The sequence below is a fragment of the Bos javanicus genome, chromosome 28 (genome assembly GCF_032452875.1).
Source record: "Bos javanicus breed banteng chromosome 28, ARS-OSU_banteng_1.0, whole genome shotgun sequence".
Classification (NCBI taxonomy): Eukaryota; Metazoa; Chordata; class Mammalia; order Artiodactyla; family Bovidae; genus Bos; species Bos javanicus.
Window position 1 is genome coordinate 47,216,544 of NC_083895.1, and position 11,233 is coordinate 47,227,776.

Genomic DNA, 11,233 nt, shown 5'->3' on the forward strand with positions numbered 1-11,233 from the left:
CCCTCTACAGCATTTATTGCTTGTAAACTTTTGGATAGCAGCCATTCTGACTGGCATGAAATGGTACCTCATTGTGGTTTTGATTTGCATTTCTCTGGTAATGAGAAAACACTCCTAAATCCAACTTTTGAAGGGAATGCATTAGCTTAGGTTCCTATGAGAAGATAATTTAAAAGTCACTGACTGTCAGTCATAGCTGTAAAGACACAAAGTAACATAATAATCATTTATTCTTTGATAGGACTTATTTTTTCAGCTGAGTACTATGGTATGAGCTACCACAGTAACAAGTTCAGTTACTATGACTGATTATGAATATAATATCCTATTTAATTTAAGTAATTAAAAATATGCAAGCAGGTAGGAATTTAAAATGAAACAGTCACTTTGTAAAACAGTCTGGCCGTTCCTCAAATGATTAAACAGAGTCAACACAAAATTAGTCAGTCAATTTAAAAAAGAAATGAAACTTTTTATTTGAACCGAATTTGAGGCTTATAAACCGAGAAGAACATCTTTAAAAGCGTTAAGAACTGTTCTGCCCAATAGCAGTCCAGGCATAGTTATATAAGTTTTCTGAGACAGAGGGCTGGACATCAAATGACACATTGACAGTTCACACAATAAAGATCTAAGTGGCTCCTTAAGAAACAGAGAAAGGATGCTATCTTTAAGGAATTGTTGATACTGGGAGGATGTTGCTCCTTATGGTTGGGCAGGCATTTCTGCCCATGGAGGGGTGTTTGGTCAGTGCCTGGTGCTGGGAAAAACCATGGACAGAGGAGCCTGGTGGGCTGCAGTCCATGGGGCCACAAAGAGTCAGACACGACTTAGTGATTGAACAACAGACAGGCACAGAATGGCGAGAGGAGGTCAAAGGGCAGAGAAGAGGTTTTATGATTAAATTTTGCTTCTCTTGCCATGAAATGTGAGTTTTATTTCACAACACGTGCTGTATAACCTGGAATTTCCACTCCTAAGAATCGTTGTTGTTGTTGTTGCTCAGTCACTAAGTCATGTCCATCTCTTTGTGACTCTGTGGCCTGCAGCATGCCAGGCTCCGCTGTCCTTCACTATCTCCAAGAGTTTTTTCAAATTCATGTCCACTGACTCCATGATGCTATCTAACTCTCATCCTTTGCCACCCCCTTCTCCTGTTGCCTTCAGTCTTTCCCAGCTTCAGGGTCTTTTCCAATGAGTTGGCTCTTGCATCAGGGGACCAAAGTATTGGAGCTTCAGCATCAGTCCTTCCAATGAATATTTAGGGTTGATTTCCTTTAAGATTGACTGGTTTGATCTCTTTACCATCCAAGGGACTTTCAAGAGTCTTCTCCAGCACCACAATTTGAAAGCATCAATTCTTCACTGCTCAGCCTTCTTTATGGTCCAACTCTCACATCTGTACATGACTACTGGAGAAACCATAGCTTTCATTATAAGGACCTTTGTCAGCAAAGTGATGTCTCTGCTTTTTATTATGCCGTCTAGATTTGTCATAACTTTCCTTCCAAGGAGCAAGCATCTTTTAATTTCATGGCTACAGTCACTGTCTGCAGTGATTTTGGAGCCCAAGAAAAGAAAATCTGTCACTGCTTCCACTTTTTCTCCTTCTGTCTGCCATGAAGTGATGGGACCGGATGCCATGATCTTACTTTTTGTGAATGTTGAGTTTTAAACCATTATTTTCACTCTCATCTAGAGGCTCTTTAACTCCTCTTCACTTCCTGCCATTAGGGAGCTATCATCTTTGTATCTGAAGTTGCTGATATATCTCCCAGCAGTCTCAAGTCCAGCTTGTGATTCATCCAGCCAGGCATATTACATGATCAGCTAACTAAGTTGCTCAATCATGTCTAACTCTTTGTGACCCCATGGACTGCAGCATGCCAGGCTTCCCTGTTCAGCACCAACTCTTAGAACTTGCTCAAACTCACGTCCATTGAGTTGGTGATGTCATACAACCATCTCATCCTCTGTTCTCCCCTTCTCCTCCTGTATTCTATCTTTCCAAGCGTCAGGGTCTTTTCAAATGAGTCAGTTCTTCATATGAGGTGGCCAAAGTATTGGAGCTTCAGCTTCAGCATCAGTCCTTCCAATGAATATTCAGGACTAATTTCCTTTAGGATTGACTGGTTTGATCTTCTTGCAGTCCAAGGGACTCTCAAGATTCTTCTCCAACACCACAGTTCAAAAGCATCATTATTCAGTGCTCAGCTTTCTTTATAGGCCAACTCTCACATTCATACATTATTACTGGAAAAACCATAGCTTTGACTATATAGAAGTTTGCAAAGTAATGTCTTTTTTTAATGTGCTCTCTAGGTTTGTCATAGCTTTTCTTCCAAGGAGTAAGCATCTTTTAATTTCACGGCTGCAGTCAGCATCTGCAGTGATTTTTGAGCCCAAGAAAATAAAGTCTCACTGTTTCCATTGTTCCCCACTTTTTTGCCATGAAACGATGGGACCAGACGCCAGGATCATCATTTTCTGAATGTTGAGTTTTAAGCCAGCTTTCTCATCTCCTCTTTCACTTTCATCAAGAGGCACTTTATTTCTCCTTTGCCTTCTGCCATAAGGGTGGTGTCATCTGCATATCTGAGGATATTGATATTTCTCCTGGCAATCTTGACTCCAGCTTGTGCTTCATCCAGCCTGGCATTTCACATGATGTACTCTGCATAGAAGTTACATAAGCAGGGTGACAATATACAGCCTTGACGAACTCCTTTCCCAATTTGGAACCAGTCCATTGTTTCATGTCTGATTCTAACTATTGCTTCTTGACCTGCATACAGATTTCTCAGGAGGCAGATCGGGTGGTCTGGTATTCCCATCTCTTTAAGAGTTTTCCACAGTTTGTTGTGATACAGTCAAAGGCTTTAACATAGTCATTAAAGCAGAAGTAGATATTTTTCTGGAATTCTCTTCCTTTTCATGATGTTGGCAATTTGATCTCCAGTTCCTCTGCCTTCTCCAACTCCAGCTTGAACAACTGGAAGTTCACAGTTCACATTTTGCTGAAGCCTGGCTTGGAGAATTTTGAGCATTACTTTGCTAGCATGTGAGATGAGTGCAATTGTGCAGTACTTTGAACATTCTTTGGCATTGCCTTTCTTTGGGATTGGGATGAAAATTGACCTTTTCCAGTCTTGTGGCCACTGCTGAGTTTTCCAAATTTTCTGGCATATTGAGTGCAGCACTTTCACAGCCTCATCTTTCAGGATTTGAAATAGCTCAGCTGGAATTCTATCACCTCCACTAGCTTTGTTCAAAGTGATGCTTCCTAGGGCCCACTTGACCTCAAACTTCAGGATATCGGGCTCTAGGTAAGTAATTACTCCATTGTGGTCATCTGGGTTATTAAGATCTTTTTCATATAGCTCTTCTGTGTAGTCTTGCCACCTCTTCTTAGTATCTCCTGCTTCTGTTAGGTTCATACTGTTTCTGTCCTTTATTGAGCCCATCTTTGCATGAAATGTTCCCTTGGTATCTCTAATTTTCTTGAAGAGATCTCTAGTCTTTCCCATTGTATTGTTTTCCTGTATTTCTTTGTGTTGATCACTGAGGAAGGCATTTTTTCCCTCTCTCTTTGCTATTCTTTGGAACCCTGCATTCAGGTGGGTGTATCTTTCCTTTTCTCCTTTGCCTTTCACTTCTCTTCTTTTCTCAGCTATTTGTAAGTCCTTCTCAAACAATAATTTTGCATTTTTGAATATCTTTTTATTGGGGATAGTTTTGATCACAGACTCCTGTACATGACGAACCTCCTTCCATAGTTCTTCAGGCACTCTGTTTATCAGATCTAATCCCTTGGATCTGTCACGTCCACTGTATAGTCGTGAGGGACTTGATTTAGGTCATACCTGAATGGCCTAGTTGTTTTCCCTACTTTCCTCACCTGAAGTCTGAATTTTGCAATATGGAGTTCATGACCTGAGCCACAGTCAGCTTTGTTTTTGCTGACTGTGTAGAGCTTCTCCATCTTTGGCTGCAAAGAATATAATCAATCTGATTTCGGTTTTGACCATCTGGTGATGTCCATGTATAGAGTCGTCTCTTGTGTTGTTGGAAGAGGGTGTTTGGTATGATCAATGCATTCTCTTGGGAAAACTCTGTTAGCTTTTTCCCTGCTTCATTTTGAACCTATCAGATTGACTCTAGTGTTAGGGAAATTAAATAGATAGTCTTGTTTAGGCTTCAGAGACAAGCAGAGCAGGCCTCTGACCTTGCTTCTAACCTATCTGGACACTGCCCTGACTACTGCTATAGGTGCCAGCCGCACCTGCTATGAGTGTCAGGAGAGAAACACAGTAGATAGATAGGGATCTTGGAATTTTTTAAGTCCCTGGAGGAGATCTGGCCAATGACTCCCTGGACTTAGCGACATTCCAAGATTTCAGAACAAAGCAAACAACATTATAAAAAATTAACATAATACCAGAGCTGCAGTTTTGCTCAAAGATTGATGATGATATCCGTTTGCTTCCTGGGATTATAAATGGGAACATTGAATGGCAGTCTTTGAAGTCTCACCCACAGAGTGGAGTCACTGCCTGGGACCTTTTCCCAGTTGGAACTCCAGATGTGCTGTGACACAGCACTTCCCAAAGCTGATTGAGTCTGGATGTTGGTCAAAACCCAGTTTGGTGATGTATCCTCTGCTGTTTCTGTTTCTCTTTTCTTTTCCTGTTAGTATATTGAAATTAAGCTAAATAATTCTATGATAAATACTTGTATTATTTATTTGTATATCAGTTCAGTTCAGTTCAGTCACTCAATCGTGTCCTACTCTTTGTGACCCCATGAATCGCAGCACACCAGGCCTCCCTGTCCATCACCAACTCCCAGAGTTCACTCAGACTCACATCCATCGAGTTGGTGATGCCATCCAGCCATCCCATCCTCTGTCGTCCCCTCTCCTCCTGCCCCCAATCCCTCCCAGCATCAGAGTCTTTTCCAATGAGTCAACTCTTCGCATCAGGTGGCCAAAGTATTGGAGTTTCAGCTTTAGCATCATTCCTTCCAAAGAAATCCCAGGGCTGATCTCCTTCAGAATGGACTGGTTGGATCTCCTTGCAGTCCAAGGGACTCTCAAGAGTCTTCTCCAACACCATACTTCAAAAGCATCAATTCTTCGGCGCTCAGCTTTCTTCACAGTCCAACTCTCACATCCATACATGACCACTGGGAAAACCATAGCCTTGACTAGACGGACGTTTGTTGGCAAAGTAATGTCTCTGCTTTTGAAAATGCTGTCTAGGTTGGTCATAACTTTCCTTCCAAGGAGTAAGTGAAAGTGAAGTTGCTCAGTCATGTCTGACTCTTTGCGACCCCATGGACTGTAGCCTACCAGGCTCCTCCCTCCATGGATTCTCCAGGCAAGAGTACTGGAGTGGGTTGCCATTTCCTTCTCCAGGGGATCTTCCCAACCCAGGGATCGAACCCGGGTCTTCTGAATTCCAGGCAGACTCTTTAACCTCTAAGCCACCAGGGAAGCCAGGAAGCATCTTTTAATTTCATGGCTGCAATCACCATCTGCAGTGATTTTGGAACCCCAAAAAATAAAGTCTGACACTGTTTCCACTGTTTCCCCATCTATTTCCCATGAAGTGATGGGACCAGATGCCATGATCTTCGTTTTCTGAAAGTTGAGCTTTAAGCCAACTTTTTCACTCTCCTCTTTCACTTTCATCAAGAGGCTTTTTAGTTCCTCTTCACTTTCTGCCATAAGGGTGGTGTCATCTGCGTGTCTGAGGTTATTGATATTTTTCCCAGCAATCTTGATTCCAGCTTGTGCTTCTTCCAGCCCAGCATTTCTCATGATGTACTCTGCATAGAAGTTAAATAAGCAGGGTGACAGTATACAGCCTTGACGTGCTCCTTTTCCTGTTTGGAACCAGTCTGTTGTTCCATGTCTAGTTCTAGCTTATTTTGTCAACAAATCTTTTGAGCCTGAGACAAAAGTGAAAACTTTCAGCAAAACAAATAGTTCACCCACCAACCTCAAGAAAATTTCCATGCCACAGATACTCTATAAAATGTTACTCAGCCCCCAACCTCTCAGGCATTATCTTGATTCTAAGAAACCCAAGACCTAGGCAAAGCTGTTCAAGTGCATGTAAAAAAAACTGGATGAAATTTTCCCTTCTGTCTTGTTCTATGTCCCGAAGAGTTTGACTGGTTAGCCAGGGCGGATCTGGCTAACTCTCTCTGGTCTCTGCCATCTAGAAGGTGCATTTAGAGGGGGTGCATTTCATGGCCAGTTGAGTAGACTGGGGTTCTGAGACACAGGCACAAGCAGCACTGTCTGTGTCCAGCCATTCCAGCTCCCACAGCTAGCTCCTGTATGTTTGTTGTCTCAACATTTGCTGCTTGTTACTGCTGGAAATGTCCCATTCCAGTAGAACCTGCCCAGTGCCATAACTTAGCGGCTTTGTAGGCAGAGGTACCCCACATTTGGGGCTTTCCTGGTAGCTCAGATGATAAAGAATCTGCCTGCAGTGCAGGAGACCTGTTTGATCCCTGGGTCAGGAAGATCCCTTGGAGAAGGGAAAGACAACCCATTTCCGTATTCTTGCCTAGAGAATCCCATGGACAGACCATGGGGTCACAAAGAGCAGGGCATGACTGGCTAACACTCTTTACCCCGCATTTCTGCTGGAGACCAGGGGAACTTTTCACTATGCCACCCTTACCACCTATGCAATGAAGGCCTTTACTTTGTTAGGCTGTTTCTGGAAGTGTACCTTTTTGAATCATAGGGTCTACCTCTGCCGCCTCACCAGGGATGCCTCTTGCATCAGTGGCAAAGATTTATTCTAAACCTGGAAAATTACCTCTGCTTATTTTCATAAATAGGCTTATTGAAATTGATCCTGAAAGCTCAACCTCTGTGCAGTGGTGCTGAATCAAATCTCAGAGACAGAGTTTTAGCTGAGGTAGAAAAGGGTAGCTTTATTGTTTTGCCAGGCAAAGAGGGGCACAGCAGGCTTGTGACCCTCAAACACTGTTTCCTAACCTGGGAGGTTTTGTCAAGGAGTTTTATAGCAATAGTTCAAGGGTGGGATTGCTGATGATATAGGGTATGTGGGTATGCGCAGAGCCTGTACTCCTTTAATCTGGTCTCAGGTGGTCTCCAGATAAACTTCTCTTGTCCTCAAGATTATCAAGCTGTGACCTTCTCTCTGGAATGAGAATTGGTTCATCTTCCATTCTCTGGGGTTTTTAGTTCTATAAATAGCCCAAAAGTTTTTCCCTTGAGGAATATGCCTTGTGTATATCCCTTGAGGTGGAAACAGGACTCTGCCTCAAGGCTGCAGTATTGTTTCTTAACTGTTCCTCCCTTGTTTCTGCATCCCTTCCCTTCCCTGATTAGCGACTGTTCCAACCTGCCCTTTGGAACTCAGGAAAGATCATGGAAGGTGGAGTCTGTCCCCTACAAACAAGTAATAGGGGACACAGAAAGGCTTCCATGCCCAGGAGCCCCGTAGGGCCTGGCTAAGTTTCAGATTGAGTTGCTATTGGAATAAATACTCTAATGGAGCTCTTACTCATCAGTGGCCAAAAGAAATTGGAAAAGAAACTGGAAAAAATTTCAGGGTTAATGTGAAATAAAAATTTATATTTTATGGCAAGGCAAGAAAATTTAAACATAAAAAAATCTTCTTTACACTTTGGCCTCCTCTGTCTCCATACTGTGCTGTGTATCTGCATTAGGCATTCACTAAATCTCTCCTGTGGGCAGAAATACCCACTTAACTATAAGGAGAAACATTCTCCCAGCATCAACAAGACAACTCCTTGAAGATCACATTCCTTCTTGATCTTCTAAGAGGCTACAATGACCTTTAGATCTGGATTGTGTAAACTGTCAGTAATATGTCATTTGATGTCCAGCCTTCTGCCTCAAAACACTAACAGAACTGTGCCTGGACTGCTAATGTGTAGACCAGTTCCCAAGGCTTTCTGAAATGTTCTTCCCAGTTAATAAGCCTCAGATTTGGCTCAAATGAAAATTTTCCATTCCTCTCTTACATTGACTAACTAATTTTCCATCAACACTAAGCAGCTGCCTTACTGGTATTTTGGGAGGACCAAATTGAAAAGAAAACCCAAAGAAGGGCTATAATACATAGGCTCAGGGACTCCCTTAATAAAATGAAAGAACACAGTCAAACTTAGAACAAAATTAAAAACTAAATCTGATATAAATCCCCCTTTTCAACAGAAAACAGCAAAATTCTGTAAAGCAATTGTCCTTCAATAAAAAATAAATAAAAAATTTAAAAATCCCCCTTTTCCTCCTTCCTATACTCCCATATGTTCCTAACTCCCTGATTCCCCAGAAGTTCTTCTGGATCTCTGGGTCCCTGGTTTAACCCCCATTGCAAAATCCTCAAACAGTTCCCTTAGATCCTAAGACCCCAGCTTCTACAGAAAACGTCTAACTGCTAGTTTCAACCTCCTTTCCTCAAGAAGACTTGCAGAGGGCATTCAGGCTTGGCCTCTAGCCAGGGTCACAGAGGTTACCTGTGTCAATGCTGAAAGTCAGACGTGAGCTTAGCAGAAGTAACCAAGAAGAGCAGGGCAGCTCCTTTGGCTGTCCCTGTGATTCCTCCTACTCTCCAAGGCTCTGTGGTCATGCCCTGAAATGTTCCCCACGCCAGAGAATTCGAGTCCCCTGGATAGCAGTTGACTTTGAAAATCTAAAATGCTCTTACTGCCACTTAGAAGATCCAACAAAATTCATAGAGGAATTGGAAAGATTAATTGCTATTCATTATCCCACCCATAGACCCCTTGACTGGCTAATAGCCGGCATTCTTTCTGCCCACAACTACACTGTAGCTTGATGGTGCTTGTGGTAAAGAATCTTCCTGTCAATGCAGGAGACCCGAGAGGCACAAGTTCAACCCCTGGGTCAGGAAGATCCCCTGGAGTAGGAAATGGCACTCCATTCCAGTATTCTTGCCTGGAAAATTACATGGACAGAGGAGCCAGGTAAGGTACAGTTCGTGGGGTCGTGAAGAGTTGGACATAACTGAGGGACCGAGCACACATCCTGTAGTTATCAGACAGTCTAGACAGCCCCTTGAAGAAGCCCTCTACCCAACCAGGGGTAATAGATGGCCACACCCTCTTCCAGGCCCTTTGTCAATGACCAGAAAACGACTTTAGTGTTAGTTGCATAGTCGTGTCCAACTCTTTTGTGACCCAGTGGACTGTAGCCCACCAGGATCCTCTGTCCATGGGATTCTCTAGGCAAGAATATTGGAGACAGTAGCCATTCCCATCTCCAGGGATCTTCCTGACCCAGGTATTGAATCTGGGTCTCCTAAATTGCAGGCAGATTCTTTACCTTCTGAACCACCAGGGAAGTCCAGCAATAGCTTTACTGCAAGCTAATATTCAAGGTTTCAATTCAGTTCAGTGGCTTAGTCATGTCCGACTGTTTGCAATCTCATGGACTGCAGCACACCCGGCTTCCCTGTCCATCACCAACTCCTGGAGTTCGCTCAAACTCATGTCCATCTAGTCGGTGGTGACATCCTACTGTCACTCAAGTGTATGTTCCTCGGTTCTTTGTCTCGTCACAACAAAGATTTGGAGCAACGGACATTAAAGCCCTCGGCACGTCACAGCTCTCTGGTCTTGGACAAACCGTGCTACAGCTCTTAGGCAAATCAGTGTTACAGCTCCATTTTATTTAGAAGATAGCAGGAGAATCCAAGACTCGAAGAGAAGAGAGTGGAGGAGTGCGTGGGGAGGGAGGGAGAGAGAGAGAGAGAGTGAGAGACAGAGAGAGTGAGAGAGAGAGAGACCGTGAGAAAGCGCTTTGGCTCCTCCTTTTATATGTTTTGTTTTTTTTTTTTCTCCACCTGGGCCTGCCCTATGCAAACTGGGCTTAGCTTGGAGTGCTGTTTGTTCTGCCTGAAGTCTTCACTCTGGTCCTCGGACCTTCCTTTGACCTTCCTTGTCTTTTAGCCACCGCCATTTTGGACTCCTTTTCCCTATTCTACCTACCTAACACTACCATCTCATCCTCTCTTGTCCCCTTCTCCTCCTGCCCTCAATCTTTCCCAGCATCAGGGTCTTTTTCCAGTGAGTCAGTTCTTCACATCAGGTGGCCCAAGTATTGGAGTTTCAGCTTCAGCATCAGTCCTCCAATGAATATTCAGGACTGATTTCCTTCAAGATTGATTGGTTTGATCTCCTTGCAGTCCAAGGTTCTCAAGAGTCTTCTCCAACACCACAGTTCAAAAGCATCATTCTTCGGTGCTCAGTTTTAATTATGGTCCAACTCTCACATCCATACGTGGCTACTGGAAAAAACCATAGCTTAGTAGGGGCAATTTCAGAGGCATTTCCTCCTGAGTTAATTGGTCAGAGATTGAAATTGTGCACTCTGAAAAGAGAACATCCAAAAGCCTTTGTTGAACTTTAAAAAATTTTATTTGTTGAACCTTTTGTACAAACTTTTCAAAGTCTCACTGCATTTAAATCTGGAAACCCTAGCAGAGGCTTCAGAAATTAGTCTCCTAATTTCTACTTAGTAGGAAATTCTCTCTTTGATAATAAAAAAGCAAATTCAAAATAGCATGGTTAATTAGTCAGGACAGCCATTAAACATAATAGTGGAGGCTATCACGTAATTCTTTGGCAACAACTTATAGGAAAGCAGGAAGGAAAGGAAATTAAAAGCGACCATTCTTGCTTTGCTTTCAGGTGGCTTCCCAGGTGGCCCTAATGGTTAAGAATCCTCCTGCCAATGCAGGAGATGCAGGTTTGATCCCTGAGTTGGGAAGATCTCCTGGAGAAGGAAATGGAAACCCACTCCAGTATTCTTGCTTGGGAAAATCCCATGAACAGAGGGGGCTGGCAGGCTGCACACAGTCCTTGGGGTAACAGAGTCAGAGACGACTGAGCACACAAACACACACGTTCCTGCTTTGCAACTTGAATCCTTAGGAAAAATAAGTATGACTCTGAGGATAATTTAAAGGTCAGGCAGTGCCTTCTCCATGTACCTGCAGGCAATTGCTGGTTTTCAAGAAGGCAGAACCTTGGGAGAGAAACTGCCCTGAATTTACAAGAAAGGAAAGTTTAAAGAAAAACCCTCCTAGGCCTCAGCATCCCCAGAATTTTCATTGTCTCCACCTGAGGGACAGTTTTCTCCAAAGTGAGGATGTCAGCAGATCCTCGGTCAAACCCCAGGGCCTGCCGTTCGATTTAA